This window comes from Nymphaea colorata, chromosome 5 (assembly GCF_008831285.2).
Source record: "Nymphaea colorata isolate Beijing-Zhang1983 chromosome 5, ASM883128v2, whole genome shotgun sequence".
In the NCBI taxonomy this organism is placed as follows: Eukaryota; Viridiplantae; Streptophyta; class Magnoliopsida; order Nymphaeales; family Nymphaeaceae; genus Nymphaea; species Nymphaea colorata.
In genome coordinates, this window is record NC_045142.1 from 21,081,209 (window position 1) to 21,093,801 (window position 12,593).

A 12,593-nucleotide genomic window follows, 5' to 3' on the forward strand; every position below is an offset into this window, starting at 1 on the left:
TGTGATATCAAGTAGGTAATTTTTTGCTGGGAACTGCCGAGGGAGCCCCTCGCTTTATTGAAATGTCAAATAGGTAATTAAAAATAAATAAACTAATCCACTGTCTATGTCACTAATTTCTAACACCAGCTGACATTGTAACATTTCGTGAGGCGACTATGTTGTAATAAGGGCAGTAGCGGAGCTAAGGGTTCGTCGGTGTGCACCATATTTACCCATACCAGTTAGTGAAAAATTATATTGTGATAAAGCTGACTCAGTTCCAGTCACATCATAGTGCCCACATGGGCACTATCAAACTCAGGTCGGTGACTCAAGCGATGTTCAGTCAAAAAATTTGGGTACTGCCTACACCAGCTCACGTATGACTCCACCAAAGGCTCTTGCCCTAATCTCAGTTTTCTGTACTTCCATGAATTTCATGGTCCTGACAATCAAAATAGGGTTCGTATAAAATTTTAAAATAAAATTTGAATTCACACTGACAAATGCACATTTAAAATAAATAGCAAATTAAGTCGACTGAAAACACACAATTGACTAATACTTCCACCGTGTGTAATAAATCTGGAATTCTAATTTCTAAATCAACTTCTACAGCCCAAAAATAAATGCGCACTGTAGAAGCATCATAAAGAGGAGGGAATAAACAGACTGAGGCATAATTGATTTCCTAGCTTTTAAAGGAGCAATAACTTTAATCTAATCCTGCAGACAAATGTCTCCAAATCTCACCTTCATAATATGATATCACACAAAAGTTAGCCAAGTCCCTAAAATCTAGTTGTACTAGTTGGTTTGAATCACTCAAAGTTGGTCAACTAAAACAAAAGAAAACAAAAAGAATGGAAACACAACATTAAAATGCCAAACGTAATAAAGACAAAATACCATTATGTATAAACACATGCTGTTATTGTACATATATACATATACAAACACATATCGCGCAATGTTTTAAAACTCAGTGACTCGGGACTCGACTCGTCCATTTACGACTCATGACTTAACGGGTCAACTTGATGACCCAGACCGAGTTTCAATCAATGTCAGACCATCAGAGGGGATTCTCTTTTCTGTTTTCTCTTTCAATTTTCCACAATATGTATAATCAGTATTTTAGTACTAACTCAGTGGAGATTATCTTTTCTCTACATTTCTTCAGATTTCTGTTTAACTACCAGAGTCACCATGTTGGCTCCTTAAACAAAAAACAAACAGCAATAGAAAATGTTATGTGCCAATATGCTGGATAACATCACATCTCAAGCATCAAGGTAATTTAAGCGAAGCAAAAAGGGCAATTTCATTTTGGATATATGGGAGAAAATATCTACCAGACGGACCAAGAAGCCCAACACTAATTAGAAGACTTGAAGTGCCAGCCACTAGGCCACTTGAAGATTGCTTAAATATGAAATAATGCAATAAAAGCAAGGGAATGGAGTTTAAACCATTATACATCAAAAATCCTAAAACCTTCCCACTAATGTGGAAACACTGTATGCATTATCCACTAGTGCATCTCAATACTAATTTTGTAGGTGATTGAACTGTCTCAAGACTCTCAAGTCTCAACTCCCAACAGCTTGTGCAATTTACAACAATAAATTACCTTGAGAGCTTCTATGTATGAAATAACTAACTGGTCAGAATTCGCACATTGAAAGCGTTCTCCAACATACTTGGAACCAACCACAACAATAAGTCGCATCCAGTTGCCAGGCTTCCACTGACATGCTAGGTTTCAACACAATAGGCTAATGAGGATGCTCTTTTCTACTCAAGTACCTTAGGTCCTTAACCTCATATAAATAACAAAATTGTTTGGGAAGATGTACACTACTAAGCCATAACATTCTTAGATTAACTATAACGGACTGTCTCTGACACTGGTTTCTAATCATTCACTTGCCCTCATCCGTTTATATAATTGGCTGACCATAGAAAGATGCCATAAATGAACTTAAAATATATTCTTGACCACAAACTAATACAGCATTAGCAAAACACATCCAAACACAATGTCGTCGTACATGGAGGCATAATGGAATTGACTTCATTTCTGTCATCTACCTACTCCTTACCATGACCTTATGCTGCCCTTCATTTGCAGGATATGTTGACTTGCGTCCTATTTGAGAGGTATGTGAAAGGCCTGAACCAAGCTACACCACTTAGAGAACTCATTTTCATACACTGACGACAAATGATAATCCTAGAGTTTACCTTCTACACTGTGAAATAGGACCAAGCGACAAGGCAAATCCCAAACTCTTGAATCCAGTACAGAGAAAAAAATTATTAAGCTGATAACTGAGGAAACTGCTTCGCCTGAAACAGACATAGACTTCCAAATTTCCCGTCCAGAGCAACAGCATACAAGACTAACGATCTTGACGAGCATGACAGCATAATTCAAATCAAGGCACCATACTTTATAAACACGGAAATCCCTGGAAGGGACCTCAAGTCCATGTTAGTTAATGAATCAGCACAACATGCAACCGACACAGCCGATGCCTACAACCGAAATCTGACCAAATTGCGGCAGTAAAAACCTCCCTATACATGACCTACAGCCGAAGTCAGGAGAATCAACAAAACAATGTACTCGATCAGCAATGAGGAAGTGGATCGGGGAACATACCTGTGGATACTGTGATATAAGTCTTCCCCATGCAGTCAACGATTCCAAATTAGGCGTCCTTTTCTTCGACCTATTATTCCATGTCGATGGCACTGTCTTCAATTTCTCCACCTCCATCGGTGCAGAACCTACAAGCCCAAGGTAAGCAAAACGGAAAAAGATTAAGGAAAGCAGGTTTTCACAATCATCGTTCTCCCCAAGTGGCACACGCAGAACTCGGGATACAAACCTGGTGAAGGAGGTGGCATCGCGACCGGTTTGTCGACGGAAGGCATCTAGATTGGAAGCTGGGGTTTCAGCCGGTGCCGGATCTTGCACAGTACCGGTCGCCGGATCAGAGGGTAGCTGGTATCGTGAAGACAACGACACCAATTCTTTCGAGTTGAGCACGTCGTCCCTGGGTGCTACGGGCACCTCTTCCGGATGCGAGTTCTCCGCCTGATTCCCCCAATTCAAACCCCAAAGGAAAACAACCCCCCCAAAAAAACACAGAACCCAGACGTTGGGTTTCAGTAGACAACAAACACAAGTATGGGTAAACAATAACGAACAAGATTTGGGAAAGCTTTGCTTCATCCGAATACCTTGAGATGCTTGCTGCTTGGCACCGGCGATGGCGTAGAAAGCTTCGCCGATGAAGAGCTGCGCCTGGTGGAAACCATGACTCACTTCTCTGATCGTGTTCCCTTCTCTCCCCTTTCTCCTATCCTTCTCCCCCACTTTCCTCCTCTCTGCAAGGATGAAAGTCGGTCGCTCTTCCTCTTTCTTGTCGACAACGAAGGGTCAGCTGCTATTTGTAAGCAACAAGAAGGAATACCACTTGATATTCAAAAATGACAATGATGAGTCCTAATTCAATATTACAAGTAATTAAAACGGATGAGACGAGCGAGATTGAATCGGACGTGGAAATGTGAAAAAAAAAAATCTTCGGCGTGTGCTTCGACATGGTCGACCCGTTTCTTGGTTTTTCTTTTCCATCGTTTTTCTTTTTCATCGGTTGTGGACTAAAAATGTTTCCTTAGTCGGTTCCTCTGTGGAAAACCGTTGAAAGGTTTCCTTTATAATAAAATGTTCCCATAGGCAGTATTTTTGTTGATTTCTCTTTTAAGGTTTGCTTAGGAAAGGGTTTGAAAGAGTCATTAGCTTTTAACTTTTCTATCATTAGTTTTTTTTTTTTTTACATTGTCAGTGTTTTCTGATTCAAGCAGCTGATGTCGAAGTTTAAAGCCCAACTCATCTGTGTTCTTGTGGATGTACAGTGGTTTTGGAAAAGCCGATTCATGTTGCACGAGAGTTTGATCTTGTACTTCAAAATCAAGTTTTTATTGTAGGTTATGATTGTCAAATGTCTTGTTTTACCTAATCATAAATCATGATACATTTTGGATGTATGTGAAGTTCATCCAACTCTTTGTAGGCACTGGGGGCCAAATTACAGCTCTGTAGATGAGGTTGTTGTCAAGCTTGAATGTTCCAATGAATGGACCAACATGACCCTACTTAGCAATGGCTTGTCTATTGGCCATGCTTTTGGTCTCCCTAGAGTATTATGCATGCATTCTTTCTAGTTGGCATGTGTTGTTGCATTTAAGTTTCTGTTGTGCTGTATTATTTATTAATTATATATATTCTAGGTTTGGAACACATTCTTGAGGTTCTTGTAGTTGCTGCAATAGAAGACCGTCTGCAGGTGATTCTCTTTTTCCTTATCTGGGGTGTATTGTTTCGTGCGAGAGCTTTCCTTCTGGTTTGACTTAAGTAGATTGTCTTCATTTTCTTTTGGATGTCATTGCAGGAAGGTGTTCCTGAAACAATCGATCTGCTTCGGAAGGCTGGAATCAACTTTTGGATGCTTATTGGTGATAAACAAAATACAGCCATTCAGATAGCGCTCTCTTGCAACCTAATGTCTCCTGGTTAGTCATGCTTCATTCTTCTTTTCTCACGAGCCCAAGTCACTTTGTCTCATCAGCGCAAATTGTCACAAATAGCGAGCTGAAATGTTTTCTCTTTTTGGCATTTGACAATTTTCATAAAGAAAATTAATAATCTTTTACTATATAAGATCATAAACTTTCTTCTGTGTGCTGTATGTGGATGTGATCAGAATGTGGTCTTAGTTCTCTTTTCTTCCTTCATGCAAGATCTTCAGTATGTGGATGAAGGGAAGACGCCCTTGATCTTATTTTGTGCTGCTGTTGGTGGAGACTCAGGCATGCACAGATGGTGTAGGCATACGTGAGAAAGCTAATAGGAAGACTGCTACCATCCAGATCTAACAATATGGTTCCTTTTGATAAGCTTGCTGATGTTGTTTCTATTGGACCTGATCCTGCTTATTTCTTGCACTTTCTATTACAAACTACTTAGTCATGCATAAGCTATCAAATGGTAGTAGAACTTATGTCAGTTAGATCATGCAGAGTCAAAAGGACAGTTTCTGTTAATAAATGGGATGACAAAGATGAAGTTACAAGGAGTTTGGAAAGGGTGTTGCTTGCAATGCGAATAAGCACCTCAGAGCCTATGGTGCAAACTTTGTCACACGGCTTTTTTTTAACTTTAGTTGAGCTGCATGTAGGCCATATCAGCCAATTGTGCTTCATATCGGTTTTATGTCTGCATTTCTTTGCTGCAGGTTTTGAGGAGTGCTTTCAAAAAGATGCACATCTATGTTAATCAAAAGTACGGTTATTTTACGAATGGAATGAGTAGTATATACCATGTTGCATGGATACTTATGTTACATTGGTATGGATACGAGTGCCCGGTGTGGGTGTGATTGTTCAATTGAGTGTTTATTTCTGTTTTTTGACGTGGTAATATCATTTGTTTTTACTGGAGAACATTGAACTTTTATTTGTAGGATCGTTTTTGAAGTAGACTAGGAATTGTAGTTGTTGTCCTGTGTTGCTGGTAGAATTTTCACCAAATTAAAAATCGTTTTCAAATATAAAAACGACCTTCAAGTTTGTGCTGAAGTTTGCTAAGAACAAGGATCTTTCTTTGTAAAAACACAAGTAGGTTGCGATTGTATGATTGACCTACATCCAACTCAAGCAGCAAATTAGAGAGGCTCCTAACATGTAATAGTCTAAGTAAGGTGGATATATATCTATGATTTCTTTAGTCGTGTAGCTATGAGGAGATGGTTGAAATTACAGGCAAGTCTGCTGGTAGTCCAGGGTCTGTGGCAAAGAGGCCATTTTTGCTATAATCTACTAGTTTTTGACTGAAAGACAGAAGCTGGTTTTTGCTGGGTAATGCCGTCATGGCAACGGCTTTAGTTTCTGTTTTCATTGTCAACCAATACTTCTTTCAATTTTCATGATTTCCAAGTGCAATACTATGTTATTAGGATTTTTTATCAAAGTTTTTTTATGTCTTAATTGGTTATGTTCTTTCTTTACACCTTCCCCTTCCTGAGTTTTTACTAAAACCTGAATTAAGAGATGCACTTTCATTCTAATTTGAGTGCCTTTTATGTGGTTGTCCAACCATTACATGGTTGGATTTATTGGGTTTCAATTTCATCCGTACTTCAAACATACACTAGATGAAGTTTAAATTGTTTTACAGCCACACAAATCTTGGGCTAAAAGCTTGGACAAAAAAGCACAAAGTCACACACACACATCTGTCTGGAAACATTCCTCTTTCATTTTCAAGTCTTATGGGAGCTAATATGTGCATTATCTAATCCAGAACCAAGATACATTAAACTAACTAACTTGGGACCTGTGTTTTTAGGAGCTCCATGGAAAAGTCAAGTCAGGCTTCATGAATGTCAAAGTGGTGAGGAAGGGAGAACTCAAGCTTTATGTTGGACAACCACTAGAGGAAGTTGAGAGAAAATTGCGTTCCCTCTAGACAACTCTCCAAGATGTAGAAAAGGCAACGGGGAGAAGAAATCAAACAGGTTAATATTTCTTTGGGTTTCCTTGTGGTGGTTTAATTTTAGTTATTGACAAAGCACAATCATGGAGAGAAGAAGAATCTGAAAAAAAGCAGAAAGATGGTGATACGTTTATCCATTTCATGGTCAATCTATATGGGGCCTATATAAAAGAACAATCATGTCGTCAAGTGCTTTTTTCCATCGTAGCTGTTCATAGCTATGTCAACATCTACTTGTGCAAGGTTTCAATACTCTTACCTCTTATTCATCCCTTATAGATTTAGAATATCAGAATGTAATTCTTTCAGATAGTTCATGGCTTTTTTTGTATGTCCAGGAAAGAAAACGATGTAGCATGGTTGTAATTGAGATTCTTAATGAGGGTCCTCAAAATCCGTAGGTTTGAGGTGATTTACATCATATTTATTTGTAAGATATCAATTTTGAGAAAATAAGATCCATCATTCAGTTTCTTTGAAGCCACAAAACATGCAGAATTGTTTTTATGACACAGGAATCCCACTAACCTTCATGCCAACATGATCTGGAAGTTAGTACATCAGGTTGTTATCTCATTATCTGTTTTGTACCTTGTAAGATTTGGGCCTGAATAGGTACTGGGATTTCCGTCTGGAGGTTCTTCTGTGTACTGCAGCTGGTAAAGTATACTAGTTATGGACTGGAAGGGAAATTGTCCCTTACCTGCAGCTGCAAGATATTATCTGGTCACCTCTAAATTTGGAATTTCTTTTCTTCTTTGGTTTGTTGTTTGTTTTCACGCTTTTCACGTGGAAGGTTTGGATAACAAGGAACTCTACAAGGACCAAACTACTTAGTGGACCTGCCTGTGGGGAGTAAGCCTCGGTGAGTCTGGACCACTGTGCTTATGAGAATGCAGAAGATTTCAGGGGCGCGAAGTATCGTTGGGACTTGAACTTTAGGATTTTTTTTTACCTCACTACCTTTCTTAACTCCTTACTTTCTGCTAGTTTAGAACACGTTGTTCGTATTGGATATCAATCTGTAGAAGGTGCATCAAGTCTATCAATTTTATGATGTCTTATTCATATTAATACGGTTTGAGATTGGTCGGTAGTGGGTAGAACTGAGATCAGTTGTAAGCAAATTAAGCTTCGGTTTCAGCGTTCATCAGTTTTGCTCCGTACAAGTTTTAGTGGACATAAGCTCAAGGTTACTCTATCCAGATGAAGCAGATGCCCAGTAAAAATTATGAGCATAGATCAACCTTGAACTAGTATATATGAGAAACATGATTTTGGGGATCTAAGAACTGATTTTCCGATCTATTTCTCAATAAGATGTGGCCTGCTAGAGGCTACATTGTGTTTCTCTTTCCTCTAATTTGCGGTATGCTTATTCTTGCCAGTAAAAAAAAACTATGCTGTTAAGCTCAACGCTGGTTCGTACATCAGGATCACATGGTTCCCTAGTTGAAACTTAAAACAAGGCAGAGTAAAGTGGACGTTCACTTTTGTCTTAATTATTCCACTATTTACTCCGTCGTAACTGATGCAGCATGTACATTTGTGTCGCATGTCAAAATGGTTGGCTTCCAATATGTCAAAGGACTTCTCAGTTGTGAGGTGGTGGCCACAACAGTAAACCTTCAAAGATCTTCCATCTGCAGTTCATCCATCTACGTCGATAAGTCACCCGCCATGGATGGATGCCTTGCTTTAGATGACATGGAATCTGCGCAGTAGTCTCAAAGCTAGTGATACATATTGAATCTAGTTGCAATGAATGGTTGAAAGGCTCGATTACTGGTGGTTGGCTGCCTCTCATCTACATGAAGAAATGGCAGCCAGGACGCACTGAGCTGATTGCTGCCTTATTTGATCAAATTGTTCATGTGAGGCAGATTCTTGGTGCTGTAAATATACTACTGTAATGGCACTAGATGAAAAATTAAAATGGTTGTTAGGTTATGAGCATCTGAACATGATTCATAAGCTTGAACCTAGGGCACATCTGATCTTTGTCAAGGAGTCTCAGATCTCTTGGCTTTGAATTGTGAGTATGAGAGTTGGTATATGGGGGAAGCTTGACGTGTGTTTACTTCACAGATCAAGCACGTTAGTTGGTTTGATGTGATAGGAGTCCCTCATTGTCATAGAAGAAAAGGGGAAATGAAAAGGACATTCATATTGTTTAGGAGATGAAATGTTGGTAGGAAGAATATTGTTCGAACCCTTTGGTGCGAAATGTTAATGCACGAAATCTGTTGCAGAAAGCCCTGTAACACCCTTCACCCTTAAAAGTTTAAACATGATATATATATATATGTATATTAGACCATCTCTCATGCTTTCCTATATACTTCTCGTGCTATGAGCGTGTGAAATCTGTATTTTCTAAGTGAAGGTCAGCTTCGACCATCTGCAGAGAAATAAGAACAATGGTCATGGAAAAGAGGTGAGGCATAGAGAAATTTTAAATTTTTAAGCATAAATTTGCAGCATCGTTAAATTCATTTAAACAGTTGAAAAAATTCAAAACCCAATTTCTAAAATTCAAACGCTGGTGAAAGATAGTTTACTTTTTATAACATAAATTTCCAAGGATTTAAACGGGTTAGTTTCAATAAGTACTTTAAAAAATCATAGCTGGATCAATTGGTACTAACAGAAAACCAGGAAAAAAAATCAAAATCCTAGAATCGTATCCAGGCTCAATTACATCCTTATTCATGAGATTGTCCAAATAATAACTTGGACTGACAAGTTATGAGCTTTAAATTTTAAAATTCTCTAAGCAGTTCTTTTGAGTTGGGATCAGGACAATTTAAAATAGTCAAGTTTTTCACTTATAATTTGGCAGTGACAACCAATGTTCAAAATCACAGAGATGATGAACGGCAGTGCCTCATTAAGAAACATTAAGGATGAAGTTTTTTACGGTGGGCAGGGTTGGTTCTTTTGGCACGAGCTCTCTGGAGGTAGAGGATAATGGCGGGAAGTTGGGATCAATAGAGACCAAAGTGGCTGGTGGCACCAGGGTAATTGCAGAACTTGGTCGTGAATAAGTCACCCCGAACTAGTTCACAGGGGCCAAATGATTCCGAAATTAGAAACAAGCAAGAGCTGGATGCTGATGATGGATCAATTGCTACAGGTGACAACAGTGACGATTTGAATTTCGTCAGGGAGTTAGAGAATTTCGTGAAGTTCTCCAGAAACTCTGACGTCAGATTTGCTGAGAACGGGTCTACCGCATCTCACATCATTGAGGCAGCAGATAGTGAAGAAGAAGAAGAATATGGTGATGATGATAAAGTGTTGTTTGATTCAGCTACCCTGACTGCTCTGTTGAAGGCCACGAGCAATGTTAATGCCAGATCCACCTCTCAAACCCTGCCAGTTTGGGATCATCACTCATCAGTTCAGGCATTAGGTCTGTCTGCACCTCGCAGAATTAGTAGTGCAGGTAATTTTGGTTCTTCTGCCACGAGAGAATCAGAAACAGAGAACATGGATGATGAAGAGAAGAAGCTTCATGACAAGATAAACATGATCAGGATGAATTTTTTGCGCCTTGTCTACAGATTAGGACAGTCACTCGACGAGTCGGCTGTTGCTCAGGTTCTTTACAGGTTAGCTCTTGCTGAAGGAACGAGGAATAGTAAAACTACTAGACTCTTCAGCCTAGACACCGCTTTCCAAACTGCAAAAAAGCTAGAAGAAGATGGCAAAGAGGAGATCGACTTCTCCTGCACTATTTTGGTCATTGGAAGGACTGGAGTTGGCAAGAGTACAACCATCAATTCTATATTTGGTGAAGACAAAGTTCCAACCGATGCCTTTCGGCCAGCTACAAGTATGGTGCGAGTGACCACTGGCATTGTGGATGGTGTGAAACTTCGAGTGATTGATACTCCAGGATTAAGACCTTCAGTTATGGAACAGCGTACCAACAGGAAATTTCTTTCGTCGGTGAAGAAATTCATGAAGAAATTCCCACCAGATATTATCTTTTATGTCGATCGGATGGACACCTGTTCACGTGACACCAATAATCTTCCATTGTTAGAGTCGATCACCTCTAACCTTGGGACATCCATATGGTTCAATGTCAACGTGGCTCTCACTCATGCATCTTCTGCACCACCAGAAGGTCCCAGCGGCTCTCCACTTCCTTATGAAACATTGGTTTCACATAGGTCGCAAGCCGTTCAGAATTCCATCCGGCAGGCAGCTGGAGATATGCGTCTCATGAATCAGGTGGTGCTTGTTGAGAACCACCCACATGCAGACGGAATCAACGCGGCCACCAGGTGCTGCCCAATGGGCAGAGTTGGCAGCCTCGGTTGCTCCTGTTATGCTACTCTTCTAAGATATTAACAGAAGTAAATTCTCTACTGAGACCGCAAGATCCTGCCATCACAAAACTCTTGTTCCGTGGTCATCGTTATCGTTCAGTACCGGTTCCATTTCTGCTGTCCTCATTGTTCCAGTCAAGATCCCATCCTAGTCTTGCCTCTGCAGATCATGAGGAAGCATACTTTGAGATGGAGGAAGAGTTGCCTGAAGCTGATACTGACGAAGAAGAATATGATCAGCTTCCACCATTCAAACCTTTGGGAAAATCTCAGATAGCTAAGCTGAGCAAGGAACAGAGGAAGGCCTATTTCCAGGAGTATGACTATCGAGTGAAACTGTTCCAGAAGAAGCAATTGAAGGAGGAATTGAGCCAGAGGAGAGAAGCGGAGAAGCTCTCTGGTTCGTGCCCAAGAAGTAGATCAGATGAATCTGATCCCGAGAATGGGGACCACCCCTCTATTCAAGTCCCACTTCCCGACATGCTACTTCCCGACATGCTATTGCCATCTACATTTGATGGGGATAAGCTACTTATGCTAACAAAATTATATATTTGCATGTATTTGATTGTTTATATATATATGTGTATGTATGTATGTATGTATGTATATATATAGTTATCTGGTTGTCTGTTAGTGGGATTTTACTTCCATCGTACCCAAAAAAAAAAATCCACCTTATATACCATGCATTTAAACACCCCCTAGTTATATGTGGCATAGGTTCCTATTGGAACTCCAAATCCAAAACGCAAACTGATTTTCTTTGTTCATTTACAATTGACTGCATGGAAAAGCTAGTTTGGGTTTCACAAATTGAGTTTCTTTGACCAAAATAAAACAGTACACCATGGTTTGAAACGTATATAAGTGTGCATCATAACATATTTAAAACAATTTCATTTGCACAAATTTTGCAAGAATATATATATATATATATATACTTATCTTATTTTTTGAGTTGAAAGTTATTTTGGAATCTGAATGATTTTATGCTACACTTTATAACATCAATGCCTCTACCAATATGAATTAGATTGAAGAGGCATCAATAAATGATGCAAAGCACATTTAAGCATGAGAACATAATTTTTTTTTCAAAATTTTCGTCTTTGTCATTGTTTTACAGTATACCTTGTAGTCACGATGTCACATTTGAGATTATGTTGAAAAAGTGGGTCCGAAAATGTAAAATTTTGTTAACCGAACGTCACCGACTTAAGTGGAAACCAAGATCGTTGGAGGTATTGGAGGGAAGTGGAAGTTCATTAACGTCCCGCTCTCTCTCTCTCTCTCTCTCTCTATCGATAGAAGGTTCCAAATCAGAAAGAGATCGATGGAGCACCAGAAGTTCGTTAACGTCCCTCTCTCTCTCTCTCTCCCTCTCTTGACCGATAGAAGGTTCCGAATCAGAAAGAGATCGACGGAGCACCAGATCTTTCTTTCTCAGCATCATCATTAGTGAGCGTCCTCTCTCTGACTCTCTATTATCTTTTTTCATCTCATAATCGCTAAAATTTAGCGTTCTTGTTTGTACTTTTCATCCACTCGGCCTCGGAAGTTCTGCATCAGGTTTTGCTGATATCGGAGAAGAACGAAGGAACAAAAAGAAAGAGATCGACGGAGTTCACCAGACCTTTTCGTTCTCAGCGTCGCCATTGGTGAGCGTCCTCTCTCTGACTCTCCGATATCTTTTTTCATCT

General features: G+C 39.5%; 1 pseudogene; it reads left to right on the top strand.

Annotated features, from left to right (window-relative positions):
• The first annotated feature begins 3,310 nt into the window (after positions 1–3,310).
• On the top strand, positions 3,311–12,031 carry LOC116255244 (translocase of chloroplast 159, chloroplastic-like; annotated as a pseudogene).
• Positions 12,032–12,593: the final 562 nt, after the last annotated feature.